Here is a 15,774-nt window from a genome sequence, read left to right as displayed (position 1 = left end):
TTCCTGCAACAGTGTTCTAACCCGTTTTGTGTACCAAGGAGGATCAGCTCCGTCGTTAATTTATTTGGTATAAATCTCTCAATTGCTACCGATGCTATTTCTTTGAATCCAAGCCACATCTTGTCTACACTTATATTATCAATTTGAAATGAGTGGAGATTTTCTCTCAGGAAGGCGTAAAGAGAATTTTTATCTGCTTCTTTGAATAGGTATATTTTTCGCTTATTTTTCGAGGATTTGGGGAATACAATATTCAGTCTCGCTACGACAACCCTGTGTTCATTAATCCCTGATCCGGTTTGATGCTCGTTATTAACTCAGAATAATTTGTTGCTAAGAAGTCAAGTGTGTTTTCAGAAAACGTTTACTATTCGCGTGGGCTCATAAATTATGTGCTCGAAATAATTTTCAGAGAATGCGTTTAGCACAATTTCGGATGATATTTTATACGTACCTCTGGAACTGAACACGTATTTTCGCCAACATATCGAGGGTAAATTAAAGTCACCACTAAATATTACCGTGTGAGTCGGGTACGTGTTTGAAGTGAAACTCATGTTTTCTTTGAATATTTCAGCAGCTGCATCATCTGAATTGGGAGGTCGGTAAAATGATTCAATTATTGTTGCCAACAATGACCTCTGCCCATACTAACTCACAGGAAGTATCTATATCAATTTCACGACAAGTTAAACTACATTTGACAGCAACAAACACGCCACCGCCAACCGTGTTTAGCCTATCCTTTCGGAACACCGTTAAGTTCTTCGCAAAAATTTCGGCTGAGCTTATATCCGGCTTTAGCCAGCTTTCAGTGCCTATAACGTTTTGAGCATCAGTGCCTTCTATTAGCGCATGGAACTCTGGTACTTTCTCAACACAGCTACGACAATTTACAACTGTTACGCCAATGGTTCCTGTGTTTACGTTCTTCCTGTGTTCAGCCTGCGCCTTTTGTGACTGAAGCCCTTCTTGTGTTTTCCCGAGACCCTCTAACTTAAAAACCCGCCCAGTCCACGCCACACAGCCCCTCTACCATTGTAGCCGCCTCCTGCGTATAGTGGACACCTGACCTACTCAGCGGAACCATAAACCCAATCACCTTCAGGCGCATGTCGAGGAATCTGCAGCCTACACGGTCGCAGAACCGTCTGAGCCTCCGATTCAGACCCTCCGCTCGGTTCTGTAACAGACGTCTGCAATCAGCCCTGTCGACTAAGCTACAAATGGTCAGCTCTGCTTCCATCTTGCAAGCAAGACTGTCAGCCTTTACCATTTCTGTTAGTCGCTCTAAACCAGAGAGAATCTCTTCTGATCCAAACTGACACACATCATTGTTACCGACTTGAGCAACCACCTGCAGTTACCTGCACCCTGTGCTCTTCATGGCATCTGGGAAGACCCTTTCCACATATGCAATGACTCCACCCGGTATTCACACAAAGTGCACATTGGTTTTCTTACCCTTCTTGTCGGCCAAGTCCCTTTACCACATCATACAATCTTTCCGCCTCTTTATCATATACAGAGGCAGTTGGCATACATAAACTAGTGTTACTGTGGTGTTTGTTGGCTTCGTTTGTATTTTGGTTACGATAATGCGTTCACTAAGCTGTTAAGCTGTTCACAATTGTATTTTACCCATCCTCAGCAACTGTAGTTCGATGCAACTAGTGTAGTGTCTGTATAAAAAGCTATATGAACCACATAACAACGGCATTTTGCTTTATAGTATCTTGTTTTTGACATTAGAAATTAAGCGATAAGTATAACTTTGTGAAGAAAGGAAATTAAATTTTTTTTGTACAATTGGTTGATTATTATTTCGCTGTCTATAATAGCTTCCCAGAATTTTTGTTTTCTTCTTCTTTCAAATTTGCTTCATCGTTTAACTTTTGTATTGGCTCTATTTAAGTTTTTGTTGGTAGCTTTGTACTCACCTGACCAGAAGTCCTGTTCTTCCAGCCACCGAACTTGACTAATTCGCACTTAAACCTGACCTCTTCCCTTTTTAAATTCTCTAACGTATCTCCCCGATTAAGGTATCTCATATGTCACTCTCCGACCTGTAGAATGTCAGTCTTATTTTTTTTGATGACGACATCCTCTTGAGTAGGCCCTGCCCGAAGGTCCGAAAGTGCGACTATGTCACCTCCAGTACATTTTACTCAAGAGGATGCAGTTATCATTTAACCATACACGAGTGCCGCATGCCCTCAGGAAAATAATGGCTGTAGTTTCCCTTGCTACCAGGTGTTCCCAATACCAACACAGCAAGGTCATGTTGACTAATGTTAGAAGGCCACATCAGTCAATCATGAAGACTGTTGCCCCTGCAACTGCTGTAAATACTGCTGCCGTCTTCAGGAACCACATCTTTACTTGGCCTCTACGCAGATACTCCTCTGTTGTGTCGGTCTGTGATTCATGGAGTGAAAACCCGATCGTGCCAAATATATACCTTCGTTTCAGAAAGAAATTTCTTACGATAATCACGTGGGACATTGAGTGTACGGAAGTGCATTTTGATCCGTCATGGGAAAGACAAAGGAAAGAACTGGAGCAGACTACTGTTACAAAGAATTTGTTGTTAACTTACACTTTTGCTGCAGGTACTTGCAACTTCTGCATTGAGCAAAACATTTTAATGTCACTTTCGTTAAAAGTATGTAAATTTCTGATGTATGTGGCTTTTCCTCCATTATCCATATCTGATGTACAGAAGTAAGCTGCCGACATACACTGTGATGATGATGATGATGATGATGAAGTTTGGTTTGTGGGGCGCTCAACTGCGAAGTCATCAGCGCTCGTACAAAGTCCTAATTTTTACATGATCCAGTTTTTCACAATCCAATCTAGCTGCCGTTACAAATGATGATGATGATGATGACGATGAAATGATGGGGACAACACAAACACCCAGTGTTCTTTGTTGATCCATTCACTACGTTTTTTTTTTTTTACAGAAGGCAGCTAACCCTCTGACCGAATACGCTGAGCTACAGTGCCGGCTTCATTAGGTTAAAATGACTGCTGTAATCGATGCAGTAAGCTTATCTGTCATTTTACACAGACTGAATTCTTGAGAGAGAAATTATAGTGATTGCTAAGTATTGTCAGGTAACACTTTTTTCGTAGTTGCAATATATTAGGATAATAATTGTCCGCTACTGTCTGAAAGTGAGCAATTGTTCATTTTTGTTGTCTCTGCCTGAAGTTAAACATGGTTCTCTGCGTCCTGCCCTTCATCAAGTGATAAGGATGCCTACGTCTCTTGCCACAATTCTGATATGTTTACCAGTCCGCTCACCGTACGTACTGAAGTAGGCTCAAGAGAAGAGGTCCTTACCTTTAGACAGAAATTAAAATTCAGAGACAGGAAATGATGATGTAGAGGTAGCAGGTGGCAAGGGTTCTGAGGTTGTGAGGAGGGGGGAGTTTTACTTTTGTCCAATGTATCTACCTTCATCGAATTGTTACATTTCTTCTAAAGGTAAATTTTAACTTACCCTTTCCGTTAGTTTTGATCTTAAAACAGCTTTATACAGCTCTTTGTCTGGATCTATATTTGCAGACTGCTGTCAGAGGCAACAAACGCTGATGATACTGACAGTGCTCATACTACGACGTGATGAAAAACTTTGAAACACAGACAGAAAAAGTAGCTTGTTGTCAAACAAAATGCTGAAATATATGTTTTGAAACATCAGGGATGTAACTGAGTGTGAGTAACAGTATGACTGAAATCTTTTGTATCGTCGCTAAAAACTGTATTTTATTGAAAATACACTGACATCTTACAAACAAAAGACCAGTGCTTTTCACTAGCATCAGATACTCTAAAATCAGCGCTTATAAGTCAGATACAAAGTAAAAGAGCTGAAAAGTAGAAACAGCGTCTCTTGTAGCAAGTTTGTAAAATTAAGGTGTCGCTGTAAGGTTCCAGTGTTCGACCTTTTACGGAATGCTTCGTTTCTTTTACACTTCTCATTTTCATCAGCACAAAATTCATTTGTAGGCCAATGGATTCAACAACGATTGTGTATCTTGATACGTTACGGACCGCTGAGGGCTCTGTGGATTACCAAACTGTATAAAAATAAGCATTCCCTAATGATGCAATCATCAACAAATGTCCACTGACGACGGAGAAAAATTCAACAATTTATTGATCTTCTGCAGGTTCCGAATGTAATGCCTTTGACTTACGAGTTTAGTAAATCCTAAGCCAGATATGTAGAATATACTCCGCTACGATAGGCACAGCTAATCTGTGTAGGTGGAAAATAGTTCTTGTAATTCCTTGGGTCCATCCTCAGTGTTCAAGGATTTTGTCTTGAGAATGTATATGCTGCAGGAGTGTGATATGTCGCCGTCCAGTAACTTTTAGTAACTTCACTTGAAATGTCGTACACGTCACGGAAGAACTCTGGAGTCTTCATTTCTGAAAGAGACGGAAAATACTAATCAACAATCAAAAGACGATTGTCAGACAGTATCAAAAGAGAAAATATACAGTAACTGTAACAGAGCTACGGTATCTAAATTATGGTAGTTTGCTGAGCACGCTCTACGAATGCATGTTGGAAAGTAATGTTTCCGATCATTTAATGTGAAAATTCTAAAAACCTTTTTAAATAAAACCATCCTTATTTACATGACACATCTTTATTCTTTATGTACACATATTGGTAGCCTTTTGCCCCTACAGGGCTCCTAAATTGTAGGGTGTAACACGACAGTGTGTAACGTGGTGGTCAAAACATTGGGTAGGAGTGATGCAACAGTGGCGTGACGACGATCCGTGCCACATTTGTATAAGGTAGGTTTCAAGTGACTCGGGTGTTGGCAGACCTTGAGGTGGACATCGGGTGACTGACATTCGAATGAAGAATGGGCAAAACTCATTATATCTAGCCTCCAGATCACACCCTTTTCATGCGTGCCCTAGGTGTGGGATATTCCGTCCGTGAGAAACGTGCATCGATGCATCGTCGTTACTTAACTGCAGAAATCACTTGTGTCCGTGTCACATCCAAAATGCAACAGTGTTGGATGTATCATGGTAGCAGGTACTGCTGTTTGCCCCTGTTTGTATTTATTTGGGATTCCAGCAGTGCCACCCTCGGAGATCACTTCGGAATCCATACGACGTGCAGATCCTCAGCTTTGAAGATGAATATACACGGCTACTATAAGTGATTCATTAGTTTTTAAAGTTCTATATTTTTCAAAGTAATACATGGACATTTAGCACTAATGCATGAACAGAACCGTAAACTCGTCGAGTTCGCATTGCGCCCACCAGCTGGCGTAACGAATGCAGTGCCGTGACAAAACGGCGACAAAGGAAGAACAGAGTTTCCGTGTACGAATATGTAAGATGTTTATCCATGATAACAATGCAGCGTGCCTTCAGAAGTAACTATGGAAAAAAACTCGGCACGTAAACAGTGCGTTGTGTGTTGATATGGACAGTTTACGGACCCTGGCTGTCTCTGTAAACAGAAAAGTACTGCCAGACCAAGTGTGCCAGATGTAACTGTGGCGAGGACTAGGGAAAGTTTCGCACTCAGGCCAAAAAATCAATGGTCCGCGCAAGCCACGAACTTGGAATACCGCAGAAAACAATGTATAACATTTTGAGACGGTGGTTACGTTTCAGACCGTACTATCCACGTCTCGTGCAACAAAGCCGGAATGTTCAGCTTCGCTTCACATTTCAGAAAGCACTTGGTGATAAACATTTCACCTCTAAGCTGACATTCAGGGACGATGCAGCCTTCCATTTATCTGGAAACGTTCACCACCACAATATGAAAGTGGATCGCACTGAAAATCCTCATGAGCGAGATTCGTTGAAGTTAATGTTTTCTGTGTAATATCGCAGACGAAGCTCTGTGGGTCTTTTTTCTTCTGTCGCAAAATTGTGACGGCTACCTCTTACCTTTACACTCGAATGTTGCAGTTATGGTTGATACCACAACAGACTGCTGATTCCCAGAATTTCGTCTTCCAACAAGAAGGGGCATCCCCTCACTGGAGCAGCGATGTTTGTCCCTATCGATAAGACGAAGTTTTTACTGTTTGGCTTCGTGCTTGCCAAACCCTGTCTTCGCTAGTTAGGTCGCCTGATCTCTTCCCAGCTGAAGTGGTTTCGAACATTATGGCCAGCACCCTCTAAGGAGCCCGGGATTTTGACGATCTAACTGGCCAATTATACACAATTTAGCACGCTGTGCCTCATGAATGCATCGATCAACTCTGTCAGTCAATTTCCGAACAACTCTATCAGTCAATGGCCAGCCGAATAACAGCTTGCATAATGGCCATAGGCGGAGCAATGCATTACCGAAAAGCTGAATTTGTCAAGCTCTTTCTCTTGAACGAATCATATATTTTTTTCCGTACTTGTAACGATTTGTGGTCTGCACATGTACGTCGCATCTACTTATTCCCGTACCATTTGGATGATTTCTTCCTGGTGCGTGGTTTTGTCATAGAGTGTATGTGCACACATGTGTAAAGGAATGGGTAAAAAGCTCCTCTTAACCCCTAGATCAATTTCAACCAAACTTGGTACAGGTATTACTTTCCATCTCGAAACGAGTAGCGTGTGGTAAGAATGAGCAATCTGCTGTAGGGATGGTGACGATAAAGTGCAGACAGAAGCGAGGAACGAAGATTGATAGACAACTAATGAAAAGGAGAACACGAAGACAGATAGGGTTGAGGAGAAGATGAACATAAAGAAGAGGAGAGAGAAATGGACAGAAATGTAAGAGCGGCAGACAGACAGAGAGAGAGCAGTGTAGGAACGGACAGAGGAAGGAAAGGAGATGGACAGAGAAAAGAAAGGATATGTACAGAGAGGAGAAGGAGAAAGAGATGGACAGAGAGGAGGATGAAGAGTAGGAAGAGATGGTGGCGGACAGAGAAAGAAAAGAGGAGGAGATGTACAGAGAAAGAGGGGAGGGAAGGAGATGGACAGAGAAAGAGAAGAGAAATAAAAGGAGCAGATGGACAGGGAGAGGGGGAGGAGCTAATGGTCAGAGAGGGGCAGGAGGAGATGGATAGAGAGCGGTGGGGATAGGGGTAGGGATGGATGAGATGGACAAAGGAAATGGCAGGAGTAGATAGATACAGAAAAGGGAGAGGAGATGGACGGAGACGGGGTGAGTAAGAGATGGCAGCTAGAGAGGGGAAAGGAGGAGACGGATTTATAGACGACTGATATAAATAAATACACGGGCGCTGCTGGGTACTTGGCTAACTACGTACAAAAAGAGTTCATCCCGCTGTCGTATGATGACAGCAACAGCGTAACCCGTTTACATACACCACGCTCTTGAGCTGTGCTCCCGCTTCTGAGACTGGCTGCATACTCACCAGTTAGACTCCGAAGGATGCATCCCGCTGGTGACACACCGCTGACACCAGCCGGCCCCCTGTATGAACTGGTGTGATCTGCGGGCAGCGAGCGGTGTGGGAGCCACGGGCGGCAGCAGCAGCAGCAGCTGGCTGGCTGGCGGCTTCACCTACACTGCTTCAGGGCCCCTGTCAACATGGCAGGTCACACACAAACTGCAACCCCTGGAAGCGTCAAGGGGAGGAACTCACAATACTATTTCCACGACCAGTGCTGCTTCATGTTAAAGATTTTGTCACCCCAGTAACACCAAATGGCTGCAGTGTACTGCAGCGTTAATCACAAGTACCTCAGGGGTTTCACTGGGCAACAGCGCGAAAATTACGAGACATACATAAAAATGACACACGCTACTGTCTGGAGTACGTCACCAAGTTTTCAGCTCTCGTTATTAGTGGGGCACAGTTTATGATGCGGTGAACGTCAGCTCGAGAGTAGATGCAGAGGCCGCTACTAAGGCGTGTCAGAACGTGGCGTGCAGTGGACCGATGAGTGTGTTTTGAGTTCTTGAATTTGCTAAATGGGAGTCAGTTTTCACGATCCAGTTAAGATTTAGTACCAAGTAACATTTAAAAGCTCCAACACAAGTAACCGTCCAAGGATGGTACAATACAATCCGTTAGACTGGCAGCTTATTTGGTGCGAAGAAAACAATTCAGTCGGCACGGTCAGCAGATGGAGCGTGTGTGGGAATCATTAGCAGGAGCCCGAAGATATGGACGACACGTGTCAGCTGGGAACTGTTGTACCGCAGTCAACCGTCCGGCGCATTCTCCGCAGATGCACTTACTACATGCTCCGGCTACTCGCGACAAGGAGCTGCTGCCGGAAGGAGAAGGTTTTCCACAGGCGTCAGTTCTCGGTGACGTGTCCACTTTTCATGTGTCTGGATAGGTCAGTCACGGTAACTCGCATGTTTGGCGCACAGAACATCCAGAGCAGATTATTGATCACATTCATAACATACCTACAGTTAATGTAATTTGAGCCCTGTTCTCATCAAACGTTTATGAACTGCATTTCTTAGCGGAGAAAACTCTTACTGGTTTCGTGTACCTGGGCATGCTGCAACAATGGCTTACGTCACAATTATACCAAGACAGTGGAGACCTCATTTTGCAACAAGACAGTGCTCCACGACTGTTTGTTTCAGGAGTTCGTGATTACCTCAGTGCCGAACGTGGTCACCGACTTTCAGTCAAGTGTGCCTTCATTCACTGGCACTTAATTTGGAACAGATACAAGAAAGGATAATTAGTGCGGTCGCTGAAATCAACCCGGACGTGTTGGCGTGTGTATGGCATGAGTATGACTGTCATATTGACACTTTCCGCGTCATAAGTGAATCATCACCTGTGATGCGAGATGAAAACTGGGAGAGATCCTCTACCCACTGATGTGAGTCATTGTTCTGCGCGTCTTGTAGTTTAGCGCTGTTGTCTTCTGAAACACCAAAGATATTTAGCAATAACCTCTTATATTCTTAAGCTATTTGATATAGAGAACTATACATCATTTCACGCAACAAAAGGGTATCCAATCTGTTTCTGCATTATTGGCACTGTATTTTCATTTTTATCATAATAGCTATTAAGGAAGACAGAGGGATTAGTTGGTTGTCAAGTAGCCCAAAGTATGCACTTCAGGCAGCAAGGCGCGTATCAAGTGACGGCGGCCAAGGGAGAGATGCCTCCTTCTGTTTAAGACGAAGTAATTTACCTCATCAAAAGTATCCGGACATAACTACGTAATGCGGAATTTCCCAGCACGTATCATGAGAGGCGGGAGGGGGGAGGGTGATTGTGTGTTGTCAGTAGAGAAGCGGTGACGGTCAGCAGAGTTCTGTGACGTCGAACGAGTCATTTCTTGTCAGCTGAATAGAGAATCCACCAGGGGCATTTCAATCCTTTGAAAGCTGCCCAGCTCAACTTTCGTGATTTTGAAGCGGAGACACGAACGAGCAAGTGGAAACACGAAGGAGCAGCCACTGACAAACCAAGACCAAACACAGCACATACACTGACGAACATGATCGTCGAGCATTGCGGAGCGTTTTTGTAAAACGTCGCACGAAATCAGTGGAAGGAATCACTGATGACTTCCAAAGTGCTACCAGCAGTCCAGTAAGCATAGTGACTGTGTCTATTCAGTTAAGAAGAATGGGCTACAGTGGTCGAGCAGCTCCTCATAAAGCATTCATTAATTCTGTAGTCAATGCTGAGCGATGCTTGGCAAAGCTATTTAGTTGCACAGTGGATCGCTGTAAACTAGTCATTTGAAGCGATAAATCACATTGTATTCTGTGTCAATATGTCGGAAGGATTTCGGTTAGGCGACTGCCTGGAGAACTTTAACGTTACCTGCCGTCTTGTGTAGTGTCAACAGTGAAGTATCGTTTCTTCTTTCCGCGGTGAGGATATCGTCTCCTTATTGCGCTTAAGGGAATGCTAAATGTCAAAGGATATGGATACATTTCACAATATTGTATAATCTTTACACTGGAGGATCATTTCGGAGGCTAGAATTGTCTGCATCAACCAGTCATTAATCACTATCTTTAAGGCTATGGTCTGCAGCCGATAACATTCCGGCAAGGGACACGCCTGCCAAGAGTCCCGACCCAAACTCAAAGAAATACGTTTTGGATGAAAAGTATATCGTTTTCGCTCGAGATCACAGTGGTTTAGATTTTTGAGGGAGAATGGCCTGTCCTCCACGGACATTCAGACACCTCGCTGTAAGTGTCCCCACGAGAGTTCATGCCGTTACAATGGCGAAGGGTCAACACACCTCATGCTGATGGCCACGAATAAGTGCCCGGGAACTATTGATCAAATGTGTATGTGATCATCATCGGATGTGTCTTCCATCTTAAAGTAGCAAATAAAGCATACAGACTTTGCCCGAGTGTTGGTTACAAGTAGACGAGCTAGAGAGGATCGACGAAGGGAAACTCATTTCACTGCAGGTTCAATCACTTTGGGCTAGAGTGTTAAGGAGACGTTTCCCCAACTTCAGTGGCAGATGCTCAAGTGAAGCAATGTGTGTCACACAGAGAACCGACTCGTGGCGATAACATATTAGACCCTCTGGTGACAAACAGACCCGAACTATTTGAAACAGTTAACGCAGAACAGGGAATCAGCGATCATAAAGCGGTTACGGCATCGATGATTTCAGCCGTAAATAGAAATATTAAAAAAGGTAGAAAGATTTTTCTGTTTAGCAAAAGTGACAAAAAGCAGATTTCAGGGTACCTGACGGCTCAACACAAAAGTTTTGTCTCAAGTACAGATAGTGGACAAAGTTCAAAACGATCGTACAATATGCGTTAGATGAGTATGTGCCAAGGAAGATCGTAAGAGATGGAAAAGAGCCACCGTGGTACAACAACCGAGTTAGAAAACTGCTGCGGAAGCAAAGGGAACTTCACAACTAACATAAACATAGCCTAAGCCTTGCAGACAAACAAAAATTACGCGAAGGAGGGTAGTGTGAGGAGGGCTACGCGAGAGGCGTTCAATGAATTCGAAAGTAAAGTTCTATGTACTGACTTGGCAGAAAATCCTAAGAAATTTTGGTATTATGTCAAAGCGGTAGGTGGATCAAAACAAAATGTCCAGACACTCTGTGACCAAAATGGTGCTGAAACAGAGGATGACAGACTAAAGGCCGAAATATTAAATGTCTTTTTCCAAAGCTGTTTCACAGAGGAAGACTGCACTGTAGTTCCTTCTCTAGATTGTCGCACAGATGACAAAATGGTAGATATCGAAATAGACGACAGAGGGATAGAGAAACAATTAAAATCGCTCAAAGGAGGAAAGACCTCTGGACCTAATGGGATACCAGTTCGATTTTACACAGAGTACGCGAAGGAACTAGCCCCCCTTCTTGCAGCGGTGTACCGTAGGTCTCTAGAAGAGCGTAGCGTGCCAAAGGATTGGAAAAGGGCACAGGTCATCCCCGTTTTCAAGAAGGGACTTCGAACAGATGTGCAGAACTATAGACCTATATCTCTAACGTCGATCAGTTGCAGAATTTTGGAACACGTATTATCTTCGAGTATAATGACTTTTCTGGAGACTAGAAATCTACTCTGTAGGAATCAGCATGGGTTTCGAAAAAGACGGTCGTGCGAAACCCAGCTCGCGCTATTCGTCCACGAGACTCAGAGGGCCATAGACACGGGTTCACAGGTAGATGCCGTGTTTCTTGACTTCCGCAAGGCGTTCGATACAGTCCCCACAGTCGTTTAATGAACAAAGTAAGAGCATATGGACTATCAGACCAATTGTGTGATTGGATTGAAGACTTCCTAGATAACAGAACGCAGCATGTCATTCTCAATGGGGAGAAGTCTTCCGAAGTAAGAGTGATTTCAGGTGTGCCGCAGGGTAGTGTCATAGGACCGTTGCTATTCACAATATACATAAATGACCTTGTGGATGACATCGGAAGTTCACTGAGGCTTTTTGCAGATGATGCTGTGGTGTATCGAGAGGTTGTAACAATGGAAAATTGTACTGAAATGCAGGACGATCTGCAGCGAATTGACGAATGGTGCAGGGAATGGCAATTGAATCTCAATGTAGACAAGTGTAATGTGCTGCGAATACATAGAAAGATAGATCCCTTATCATTTAGCTACAAAATAGCAGGTCAGCAACTGGAAGCAGTTAAGTCCATAAATTATCTGGGAGTACGCATTAGGAGTGATTTAAAATGGAATGATCATATAAAGTTGATGGTCGGTAAAGCAGATGCCAGACTGAGATTCATTGGAAGAATCCTAAGAAAATGCAATCCGAAAACATAGGAAGTAGGTTACAGTACGCTTGTTCGCCCACTGCTTGAATACTGCTCAGCAGTGTGGGATCCGTACCAGATAGGGTTGATAGAAGAGATAGAGAAGATCAAACGGAGAGCAGCGCGCTTCGTTACAGGATCATTTAGTAATCGCGAAAGCGTTACGGAGATGATAGATAAACTCCAGAGGAAGACTCTGCAGGAGAGACGCTCAGTAGCTCGGTACGGGCTTTTGTTGAAGTTTCGAGAACCTACCTTCACCGAGGAGTCAAGCAGTATATTGCTCCCTCCTACGTATATCTCGCGAAGAGACCATGAGGATAAAATCAGAGAGATTAGAGCCCACACAGAAGCATACCGACAATCCTTCTTTCCACGAACGATACGAGACTGGAATAGAAGGGAGAACCGATAGAGGTACTCAGGGTACCCTCCGCCACACACCGTAGGGTGGCTTGCGGAGTATGGATGTAGATGTAGAAACATATCACCAGTAAACGCTGACGAAAATAAGGGGAAACTTGCCAAAATTAATCCTTCCCACGTACCGCTTCCTAGGAAACAGGAAATTGATATGGTTGCTGAAGCACTCTCCAACACATGCGGTGACTTCACTTGTAGGTATTTATACAAATGAAACATAAAATAAGACGGGAAAAAGGTTCAATTTAAATCGAGTGTGTGCAGTATCGATAATATCACTCAAACTCAGCACGTCGCCGTTAACAGAACAAAATCAGCACATGTAAAGGTAATTTCCGGAGCACCTCAAGGACGTGTAATAAGACCGTTATTGTTTAAAAACTACGTAAAAGACCTGGCAGGTATCATTGGATGCTTTTTAAGACAGTTTGGAAAAATGCGGTTGTCTATAACAAAGTAGCAAAGCCAGAAGACAGTATCGATTTGTAGAGCGAAATGCAGGGGATTGATGGATGGTGCAGGCTCCGATAATTGGACCTGATCGTAAATAAATGTAACACATTGCACATACACAGAAAAAGAAATGCACTAATAAACAACTACGCTATTCATCATAAACTGCTGGAAACAGTATCTACCGCAAAATATCCAAAAGTAACACTCCATAGCCACCGTAAGTGGTTGTTGTTCTATCCGGATCCCGCTGCAGCTACTGCCGGTTCTGGGTGCTGACGAGTCCTCTCCACGTGGCTCGGTCCTCCCTCCACTTTTCTTCCTTGCTGCTAGGTCACACCTCTTCTTTCCAAGTATATTCTCACTCCCGTTTTCCACCGTGTTCTTGAGCGCCTTCTAGGTCTTTTACCATCCATCTTTAGTTCTTCCACAATTTTGGGAAGTCTTTGCCCAAGCATCCTCTTAACATGCCCGTAACATCTTAATCGCTTTTCTTCAATTCTTCTCTCATACTTTCTTCTTGAAGGTCCTTTCTAATAACTACATTCCGTACTCAGTCCATTCTCGGTTTTTTCTTAGCTACTCTGAGAAATTTCATTTCCCGTACTTGCAGTCTGCTCCAGTCCCCTTCTGTCATTGTACATGTTTCTCCTCATAGGTAACAATAGGAAAGTAATAACTCTTATACATAAGGAGTTTTGCTTTTTCTGGAACTTCCTTATTCCAAATCAGGTGTTTTGTTGTTTGGTAGACATTGCCTCCCTTCTGTAACCTCCTATTATTTTCGGTGGTTATTCTTCCATTTCTAGATATTTCACTCCCTAAATAAGTGAAACTGTCTACCACTTTGAGGGGTTCTCTATTGAAATTAATATTGTCGTTGATCCCTTTGTCTCTCCCTAATACCATTAATTCACTCTTATCTTTATTTATTTTCCATCCATACCGTATCGTTATTTCCTTCCACGCATCAAGTTCTAACTGTACATCTACTTCTTTATCGCCCCATGTTACCACATCATTTGCAAATATTATAGTAGGAAAATCATAAGCCAGACAGAGGTCTTGAGTGAATGTAGCTCATCTACGAAGGAAATGGCTTATAAGGCACTTGTTTGACCGAGTCTTGAATCTTGAATCTTATTCATCAATTCAGAAAGGAGCAATAGAGGAGACAGAGAAGGTTCAAAGAAGAGCGGCGTGTGTCATCACGGATTCGTTTAGTCTGCGGGAGAGGATTACCGAGGTGCTCAACTAACTCCAGTGGCAAAAGTTACAAGAGCGGCGTTGTGCATTATATCTCGCGAAATGATCACGGAGATACAAATGGAGAAATTAGACTAACACAGAGGCTTAGCGACGATCATGCTTGTCACGCGCCATTCTCGAGTGTAACAGGGTATGGCGGATCAGTTCGTGGCACAAGAAGCACCTTCTGCCGTACACCATAAGATGACTTGCGGAGTATGATGTAGATGTAGATGCAATATCTGTGGAAGCGACCCGTGGTCCTCCATACCATCTTCGTCAAGACACACAGAGGAGCTGAAATGAGTTTCTGTAGCATATATTGGGTTGTTCTCTCTTTTACTTTGGGAGACCCGAAGGATCAGAGAAAATGGGGCTCCCACATAATCACAGATGTTTAAATTACAGAAATATTTTGACTGCAGCAACTGCAGCGGATGCTTGAATCCCATCTACTGAGAACAGTCTGGCAACAGAAGCCGTCAGGACAGAGAAGAAATAGATGCCTGTAAACAGGTGCTCATGTAACAAAAGAGTCCTAAAAAGGATGTGTGGTGTCAGTGGTGAAGACCATATGAAGTCAGAAGATTCGTCATGGGACCAAACAGCAGCATATGTAGTTTTTCTTTTCTCTATCGACACGTCTGCAAATATCAGTGTCGTGTGCGGTGTCTCTGGGGTGAAATAAGGCACAATTTGTCGAATTATTTCAGTCTGCAGTTGCTATTCTGAATTTTGTGTGTGTGTGGATATGTGTGTGTGTGTGTGTGTGTGTGTGTGTGTGTGTGTGTGCACTAGTTTGAGTGTGTGAACAAACTTCGGTGGAATGGCCAGAGTTTCAGGACGACACCTGTCATACTTCCACGGCGGCGCTCACACAGAGAGACAGGACGTACAGAGCGACTCACTGTGTGGCGGCTCTCGCCCTCTGTGGCGGTGAGAGCGGGCAGACGGCGGCGACGCCCGCAGCTGCCGCCGCGGCGCCCAGCGTGACGCTGCCGCGGGCGAAAATGGCGGAGGCGGCGGCGGCTGCGGCGGCGGTGGAGGCCGCTGGGGTCGGCGGGCTGCGGCCGGAGGCAGACACGGCGGCGGGGGACGTCTGGGGGCAGCGGCACGGGCTGTGGCCGCCGCCTCCGCCCCCCGCAGGGCGGCAGCACAGTAGCAGAGCGCAGCGGCCGCCGCGGCGCACCTGTCCGGCGTCGCTGGCCAGCCGCGCACTGCTCGCCGTGCTGCTGCCAACTGTGCATGCGCACACACACACACACAAGACGCGACGTTAATTTCCACTACACCATGGATCTCCAAACGTTTTAGTCTGCGGGCCACATTGATTCCTCCACGAAGTCATAAGGGCCAAGATCTACCTAGTGGGATTAAAGAACCCTAGCAGTCCATGATCACCGTAATGT

The 15,774-nt window shown here is 44.3% G+C and overlaps 1 long non-coding RNA gene across 1 annotated transcript; it reads right to left on the bottom strand.

Annotated features, from left to right (window-relative positions):
* Positions 1–3,766: 3,766 nt before the first annotated feature.
* On the bottom strand, positions 3,767–15,355 carry LOC126456752 (uncharacterized). The gene is made up of 3 exons (XR_007585384.1): positions 15,274–15,355; positions 7,393–7,560; positions 3,767–4,447 (listed from the first exon to the last, which is right to left on the bottom strand). It is a non-coding gene; the product is annotated as an uncharacterized LOC126456752 (long non-coding RNA).
* Between the last annotated feature and the right edge of the window lie 419 nt (positions 15,356–15,774).

The sequence above is a fragment of the Schistocerca serialis genome, chromosome 2 (genome assembly GCF_023864345.2).
Source record: "Schistocerca serialis cubense isolate TAMUIC-IGC-003099 chromosome 2, iqSchSeri2.2, whole genome shotgun sequence".
NCBI classification, from domain to species: Eukaryota; Metazoa; Arthropoda; class Insecta; order Orthoptera; family Acrididae; genus Schistocerca; species Schistocerca serialis.
The sequence above is the reverse complement of the archived record's forward strand: the minus strand, read 5'-3'. Positions and strand labels throughout refer to the sequence as shown.